This window comes from Uranotaenia lowii, chromosome 2, assembly GCF_029784155.1.
Source record: "Uranotaenia lowii strain MFRU-FL chromosome 2, ASM2978415v1, whole genome shotgun sequence".
Taxonomy (NCBI): Eukaryota; Metazoa; Arthropoda; class Insecta; order Diptera; family Culicidae; genus Uranotaenia; species Uranotaenia lowii.
In genome coordinates, this window is record NC_073692.1 from 144657350 (window position 1) to 144666104 (window position 8755).

The 8755-nt window shown below is 34.7% G+C and overlaps 1 non-coding gene across 1 annotated transcript; it reads right to left on the reverse strand.

Moving 5' to 3' along the window:
- Positions 1 to 5086: 5086 nt before the first annotated feature.
- On the reverse strand, positions 5087 to 5207 carry LOC129750253 (U5 spliceosomal RNA). Its single transcript, XR_008738369.1, has one exon. It is a non-coding gene; the product is annotated as a U5 spliceosomal RNA (small nuclear RNA).
- Between the last annotated feature and the right edge of the window lie 3548 nt (positions 5208 to 8755).

Sequence of the window (8755 nt, forward strand, 5' to 3'; positions counted from 1 at the left end):
TTCCGTCACAACCTGAAGAATATTAAAGTCTGCTTGATTGTTCCTGCTTAATTCCCAATTTTTTCTGAAATCCGGTTGGATGTTCCGTCGCAACCCACAATTAACAAAGTCTGGTTGGATGTTCCGTCACAACCTACAAAACAACAAAAGTTGGTTGGATGTTCCGTCACAACCTGGAAAACAACAAGTTGGGCTGATTGTTCCTGCTGAATTGAAAAAGTTTTCGAAATCCGGTTGGATGTTCCGTCGCAACCTACAAACAACAAAGTCTGGTTGGATGTTCCGTCACAACCCACAAAACAACAAAGTCTGGTTGGATGTTCCGTCACAACCTGGAAAGCAACAAAGTTTGGCTGATTGTTCCTGCTGAATTGAAAAAGTTTTCGAAATCCGGTTGGATGTTCCGTCACAACCCACAAAACAACAAAGTTTGGTTGGATGTTCCGTCACAACCCACAAAACAACAAAGTCTGGTTGGATGTTCCGTCACAACCTACAAAACAACAAAAGTTGGTTGGATGTTCCATCACAACCTGGAAAACAACAAGTTTGGCTGATTGTTCTTGCTGAATTGACAAATTTTCGAAATCCGGTTGGATGTTCCGTCGCAACCTACAAACAACAAAGTCTGGTTGGATGTTCCGTCACAACCCACAAAACAACAAAGTCTGGTTGGATGTTCCGTCACAACCCACAAAACAACAAAGTCTGGTTGGATGTTCCGTCACAACCTGGAAAACAACAAGTTTGGCTGATTGTTCCTGCTGAATTGACAAATTTTCGAAATCCGGTTGGATGTTCCGTCGCAACCTACAAACAACAAAGTCTGGTTGGATGTTCCGTCACAACCTGGAAAGCGACAAAGTTTGGCTGATTGTTCCTGCTGAATTGAAAAATTTACGAAATGTGGTTGGATGTTCCGTCGCAACCTACAAAACAACAAAGTTTGGTTGGATGTTCCGTCACAACCTGGGAAACAACAAGTTTGGCTGATTGTTCCTGCTGAATTGACAAATTTTCGAAATCCGGTTGGATGTTCCGTCGCAACCTACAAACAACAAAGTCTGGTTGGATGTTCCGTCACAACCTGGAAAGCGACAAAGTTTGGCTCATTGTTCCTGCTGAATTGAAAAATTTACGAAATGTGGTTGGATGTTCCGTCGCAACCTACAATTAACAAAGTCTGGTTGGATGTTCCATCACAACCTTCAAAACTAATCAAAAAATGGAAAAAATATTGTTTTCAAATTGCTTACCTCCAAATATATTCGTTCTTCAAAACCAAAGTTTTGAACTGTGACCTTTGGCTCCACCGATTCGCGGCCAACGGAGGAGAAAAACAAGATGGCCACCAGCTTCTAAAGAGGCCCATCCAATTCACTAAAAAGCACCTTAATCCACTTATTCACACCTTTTAGAAAAGATACTTGTTTGCAGCAGGTGGTTTCCCCATCCAGGCTTCTTTTTTTTTAACAGCAATTGTTAATTGCAAACCTGTAAACGGTCGCCACTGTGGAATGTCCAATTATGAACTGATGGGGAACCACCCGCTGCCGACCGACTCGCACGATGCCGCACCAAGAATGGCCGAATGACCGTTGGGTCATGGATGTTGACGACGAGATGATAGACTGGTTTCCCGCTATAGTGTGTGACATTTACAGTGCTGCTAGTTTCTCTGTCATCGTTTATTGTATAGTTTCAATGGGTTTGTTCATTGACATTATGACTACTCACAGCAGGAAACTTCTATGCCAGGGGTGAGCAACCTTTTGAACCAACGGCCAATTTAATTTTGAAATTTTGTCGGCGGGCCGCACATAATTTTTTTTTTATTAATTATCAGAGCTTCACGTTATATTTTAGAAATACAATTTTCGGCCCAATGAAATCTGAAATAGGAAAGATAAAACAAATTCACGTGTTTAAAAACAGAAATTCAACACGACTTTTTAAATACCCCATATTAAAAAGGTAGCGAACATTCGTTCTTACAACATTCTTGTAAAAAACCGATAGTACTATTTGTCATCACTTCCATTTAAAAAATTTCTGGAAGTTGAATCGCTAATTGACTTTCTGTGATTTTTTTTTCCACAATTAAAACTGGTCCTCAAAGCCTAGATATTTTCTCTACAATCGGTTAATAACCCCGTTTTTAAATTGAAGTTCTGTATCGGATCATTGCATTGATAATTTGAGAAATATTGTCGAAATCACAGAAAAATGTTCAATTTCAGATATTTTTAAACAACTATCTTCAAAACTAAATTCTTGATTCTGAAGTTTTTATCCAGGTTTTTATAATTTTTAATCTTAATAAGAATCATTGGGATACGATTTCTTAAGCTATATTATTACTTTGATAATGTGGAATGAGTTAATTATAAGTCAAATAGCTGACTTTAATTCGGCTTTTTTCCGATGTTTGTTATAAATTTTCTTTCAAATTACTGAAAAAAGCATCTCAGATAACCGCAAAGGACCTACTAATTTTTCATTTCATGACTCTTTCATGAAAAGAAACTTCTGTGAATGTAAATCTTAACTCAATTTCAAGTATATTCTTTAAACTTTTCGTTGAACATGTGCTGGTTTTTTATTTGAATTTGTAGATTTCTCACAAATAACAGTTTTGATTAAAATTTTTGGTTTCTGCTAATTTATTTCGAATTGTTAACTTTTTTCAATATAGTTTTAGACTTTTTCAACTGTTTCAGTGACATTGAAAAAAAGCGGATTTGGGTGTATACACTATAGTGAAGTTTTAAAATTTGTGGGTCTTTATTTTCAAAGAAAATGGAAAAACTCGAAGTTCTTGTCGGACTTAGTTGTCCTAGCCCTTGGGGTACGATCTTTTGGTTCTCTCCCATTGTTTCCTAAGAAATTTTAGATTCTGCGGTCGCTATTCTTAAATTATCTAAGCTCATTTAAAATGTTCCTCTTTTGTCCAACGTATTGCTTTTCTACTAGTGAGACCAAGAGCCTGTCAAAAAACGTTTTTCAATTAACAGAATTGTCTTTGAAGCGTTTTATTTTAGTTTTCAAAGACATTTTTAGTTAGTCTTCGTCTTGACCTGGTCACTAATTTTACCCTGATTTCACCTTAAAGTAACTATTTTGCCCTACTTTTTTACCGCATGGTCGCTTCTAGCCCTGCATCTTATTTATTGGACGGTCTGCAGTATGGTATCGATATACACAGATACAATACAAGAAGAGCTCAAGATTTTAGATTACCAAACACGAAAAAAGAGATGACCAAACGTTCTGTTCTCTACAACGGACTGAAGATGTATAATAACCTGCCGCTGAACATCAAAGACAGTTCGAACTTAAATGTCTTTAAGAAACTGACAATACAATACGTTAAACAGTCAATCTGAAACAATGACCAATCCTAAAAAGGATCATATGGATGTGATGAAGATCTGAAGAAGTATCAGATAACAAATGTACGGTGATGGACATACGCGGGAGTAAGACAAACAAGTCGTACAGGAATTCATCAAATAATGTAAACATAATTATCCCGAGGATAAATAGTCCCTCCCACTCCTAAAGAAGCGTATGGGGTGGAGGAAAGACCCAAATGGGCCTGTGGGACCATCACAAAAAAAAAATAACATGTACAGGCCCTTTTGTTTTTTGCAGCACGCTCGAAAATATTGTGTTACCAAAATCGAAAACATTCTTTGAATTTAAATAAATAAATTTAAACAAATTCTTTAAATGTTTGTTAAATTATGTAGGTCCTATAAAAGCGGAGAAATTAAGGTAATGGTATTTTGTTTAAAACCGTTCGATTTTGGCACATTGACCAAAATCGAATGATGCCGAAGTCTAATGATGCCAGAATCGAACGGTTTTTACCTTCCACGGGTTTTTTGTCTTTCCTTTTGACAACTGCAAAGTTGCAAAACAAAAAGTCCGTAACAAAGGCAGGTGTGGCCATTTCAAGAATCGATTTCTTGAAGGCAACCATGTTGCTGGTTACAAAACACCACTTTGCCTGCTTCGAGTGGGAAGACACTAAAAAATGGATGCATCCTCTGGGAAATGCTCTTCTTAACCTAAAATCAACAGGCTGAGCATCCGGAGCCATGTTCAAAGTTCCGCTTCAAAAATAAAAAAAAGCGTTAGTTAGAAAGACTCAGCCATGGCCGTCATATCAACGGAATCAACAACCAATACAAGCACGAAGGCAAGGTGGCCATTCGGTCAATAGGTAGTTTTGATTAAATTTCTTAAATTCTAAATTGCTCTTCGTTGTTATTTATTCATATTTATTTTTCAGGAATGATTGAATCCCGCGAATCCAAAAGGCTAAATTTTCTTTGAAACATTTGGAAACTTTTGAAAAGTACAACATTCAAGTTCAACATATTTTTTCGGCAACCGTCGAGAACGGGACGAATATGGATGCTGCCATAAAGAAACTACAGGACCTATTCGAAGAATCAATAACTGGTAACAATGATGGGATTTCTGATGAAGAACAATACCAACTTCTCATCGACGAATTTAACGGCCATCTATCCTTAATTTGATGTTGTGGTCACACTTTACAGATAGCAGATAATGATATCATCTACCAAGATGATGTCGATTTAACTTAAACAACATCTAAAGTAAAGCAGTTTGAGAATACCAAGTATATTTTGTACTTCGATCACAAGAAAGCTAAACGACCTCTTTTGTGGAGTATAACTCGTTGGTCTGGAAGATACGGAATGATCGAAACAATCATAATTCAAGTGGAATTGTTTATCAACTTGGGGGCGTTAATTTCCGGAATTTGGTAAGAAAACATTTTATTTCAAACTTTTTCAATAATATGTAGTGTTTTGACATTGGAAAATTATACAAACAGAATTTCAAACTTTGAACCGGCTCATTAATTTGAGCGAACGGCTATGAGCCGCTCATTGAAATGAACCGTTTTACCTTTCTCTAAAACCATCATCAAAATTCGGCAACGATTTTACGCCTACTCCTAGACGCTGAAATGAACCGCCTCATTGTTTAGAGCGAACAGCTCGTCTAAGCCATTCATTGAAACAAGATGGTTATTAGATTAGGACCCGACCCAGCTAAGGATCGGGATAGCAAAAATTCATTTTAGACTCATTAGAGTATCCCTCTCCACGGAAATCTTTAGTAAAAGGCGAAAGATTTATTCGACAATTGAAGAGAGATCAGAGTGCCGAATAGAGGCCGACCGGTCCAACGTCACCTGCAGAGAACTTACAACGCTAGCGATGCTCAGCGACCAAAACCACGGGTAGATAAACGTAAACGAAACGTTTTCCTCCTTTACGTGCTTCTCGGAACGGTTGGAGAAGGGTGACGCTTTGAAAAACTTCAAACCAAACAGAATTATCGGCAGCAGGTAATCATTTTTGGTTTATCGCCACGATGTGTCATTGAAGTTGATTGGCGTTATTCAAAATAGAAACGTTATGTTTACTAAAAACATAAGATAAATTCCAAAAAAATAGATTAAAAACCAGGCATGTTTTCGATTTTGATAATGATCAAATTTAAGAAAGAGTTGCAGGATACAACGCAAGAATAACTGCAGAAACTTTAACTAAGCGCTGAAAATAACGTTGTTAACAGACGAGTTTGTGTTATTTTAAAGCAGCTTACTACTCTGATATTTTTAAATTAACACAGACACTGACAAGCAAATGTAAACGCTATACAAAACAAACAGAACCAGATTAAATAAGAATTGTCGAATGCAAGTAATTTATAACATTTTCAAATTGGCATTCAAAACTTTGTTAAGAATAATTATATTTTTGTCAACTGTAGTTTTGTTAAATCAATTTTTTTATTGGTTTAGAGGATAAAATATTAAATGGAAAAAAATAATCAATCAAAAAAATCGAACTAATGACTTAAATTTAATTTTACATCTGCTCTACTAAGTAATTATAATTTACTAAATTTGTAAAGTTTCTTGTATAATACACTAATCATATATTAAATTGAATCATCTTATTTTTTTTTCTGTCGGCAATGATTTTACAAGCCCAAATCTCGCGTGAACATTTATTACGTCGTATGAAACAAAATGTAAACAAACAGTTTTATTATGAAAAAATACAAAAACTGACATAAACTAGTCACAACTTCTTTCCATTTAAAATATTTGTAGCCTGGACAACATATTCTATATGTAAAATACAAATTTTAAAGTTATTTTGATAACAGCGTTTTCAGTAAATTTTTAAGATGTTTTATACGACGTAATGAAAGTTCATGCGAGAAACATTGAAAACGAATCCGGAATCCGGCAGCAATTTCCATTTTTCGCACCGCTCGCTAGCGTTATTAATTGTGTTGAGTTTAAAAAGTAGCGAACCCACCAAGAGGAAGTCTGTTTGGGTTTCCCCAAACAGTGCTCGAAGCCACGGAGCCTTTTAGTTCGTTCCTCCGCCAGGTTCACCTGAGGTTGGTCTTACAAGCTAAACTTAAATCTAAAACCCTTTCAGTGGTGGCATGTTTGCCCTCACCGATGAACCTACCACTTGATTTGTTCGTCGACGTTTGATCAACTCATAACGATATGAGTAATACTGAAATGAGTCCAAGCACAGCTGCCTCAAGTCCCGTTTGGGCTACGTTCTTCGCTAGCGATTGACAAATGGGAACCGAGAGAAGAGACTTTTGAAAAGAGAGTTCTCTCGTTTTCACCCACTCTTTCTTTTTCCGTATCGTTTTTCAACTGAGATGAGAGCAGAACTGGAAGTTTATATTTCTATAGAGCAAGGCGGGATTTCAAACTGTTATAAAGTTGTTGACTGTATTTTGACATGAGTTGTTTTGAAAATAATTGCAAATGCAACCATCAACCAAGCATCATTTGAATGATTAATTGAAAAATAGTCTAATACGCCAATTACTGTCACATGTCGCGAAAAGCTGGAATACTGAATAGATTTCATACATTTTTTTCAATGCAAACTATCCAGTCAGTTTTAATTATTAGGTATAGTATAGATGAACAACCGTCAAATCGATGTGTATGAGATTTATTCAAGCAAATGATAAAATGCTCAACAATGAACTCAAAATTTTTATAAATCCACTCCAAAAAGGGAGTATTTCAAAATTTTCAAACGTAAATAGGAATATTTCTTGAGTTGAATAAAATTTCAAGAAAAAAGTGATTGTAGAGTCTTATTGTGTATCTTTACTCCAAATCGAAATTTTAAAATGAAATTTTGATTATGAATTTACATTTAAATTTTAAGGTTATAAATCTGATTCCGAACCGAAACAGTTCTTCATATTTTCCTGAATCTTAGATTTCTCGCGTGCTTTCATTACGTCGTTTGAAACATAATGTAAACAAACAGTTTTATTACAAAAAAAAATACAAAAACTAGTCGCAACTTTTTTCCAATTAGAATATTTGTAGTCTGGACAACATTTTCTATATGTGATATACAAATTTTAAAGTTGTTTTGATAACTTTTGCAGCAGTTTAATGTGAATTCTTAAGATGTTTCATACAACGTAATGAAAGCTCACGCGAGATTTGGGTTATATTTGATTTGTAAAATTTGTATTCCTAAGCTTTTTTGATTTTTTTTTCTTGATTTTTGAAATGTAATTGTTCACAATTTTTTTGGTTCACATTTTTTTTTTTTTTCTAAAGCCGGATTTTACTAGCGGTTTCCAACCTTGCAAACTGTACAACTGAATTCTATCTCAAAAAAGAAGAAAAAAAAATCATCTGAGAATTTTATTCTGAATCTAGATCCTGGAAATTTACGTCAGCGATCATTCATAACCCGCATCGAAAATCAAAATTTCATATCCAAGAATCTGAACTGAATTTGAATCTGTAAGATCTCAATTTTAAAGTTGAATTTGGCTTTTGAAAACTTATCTTGATGAATGTAATGATGAAATGTCAATAAGAATATGGATACATGAATTTTCAATATTTGTAATTTTGAATTTATTACAATAGTTTTATTTAGAATAGTGATCTTAATTTTGAATTTGAAAATATGATATTTTTATCCGTAATAATATTTGAACTCTGGATTTATACTTTTAAAATCAAAATCTTATAAAGAAATTTTAATATTGTCCAATCTCATAACTGAAATTTGCAACCGAAAATTTCTAAAATCTTGAATGTGTATTTGAAATCTGAATCTGAAAGCTAAAATTGCAAATCTAATCTGCAACATACGCGAGGAAACTTTTAATGCAAAATTATACCTTATTTTGCTATCATACCTTGAAAGCAAAATTTGGTATCATTTTGCACAAATAAAGTGGCGGTACAATGCTGAAATTTGGTTACCAATTGTCATATGTGAATACCATAATCATGCCAAGTGTAGATTTCACTGAAGCCTTAAGGACACCCCGTTTTACCACCATGCTAAAATGAATTTTGAGAGCACAGCGATGCCATTTTTTCGGAGTCGAAATATGGACCATATTATATGGCGTCGTTGTAACATGTTTTTTTTTTAATTCATTAAAAAAGGCCCAGACCCGAATGACCCGGGTGGTTAAAAGGTCTCTAATTAAATTTAATAATAATAATTAAAAAGGCTGGCTAAACGAGGTATCAAAATATTTTCAGTGGAACCAAAATTTCTCAGCACTGTACTATCGGCATAAAGAAAATTAACGCTAAATATTGACATTAAATAACCTTTATTCGGGCAAAATTTTATCCTAATTTCGCTAAGAATAATTGATCAAAAAATTGACCATT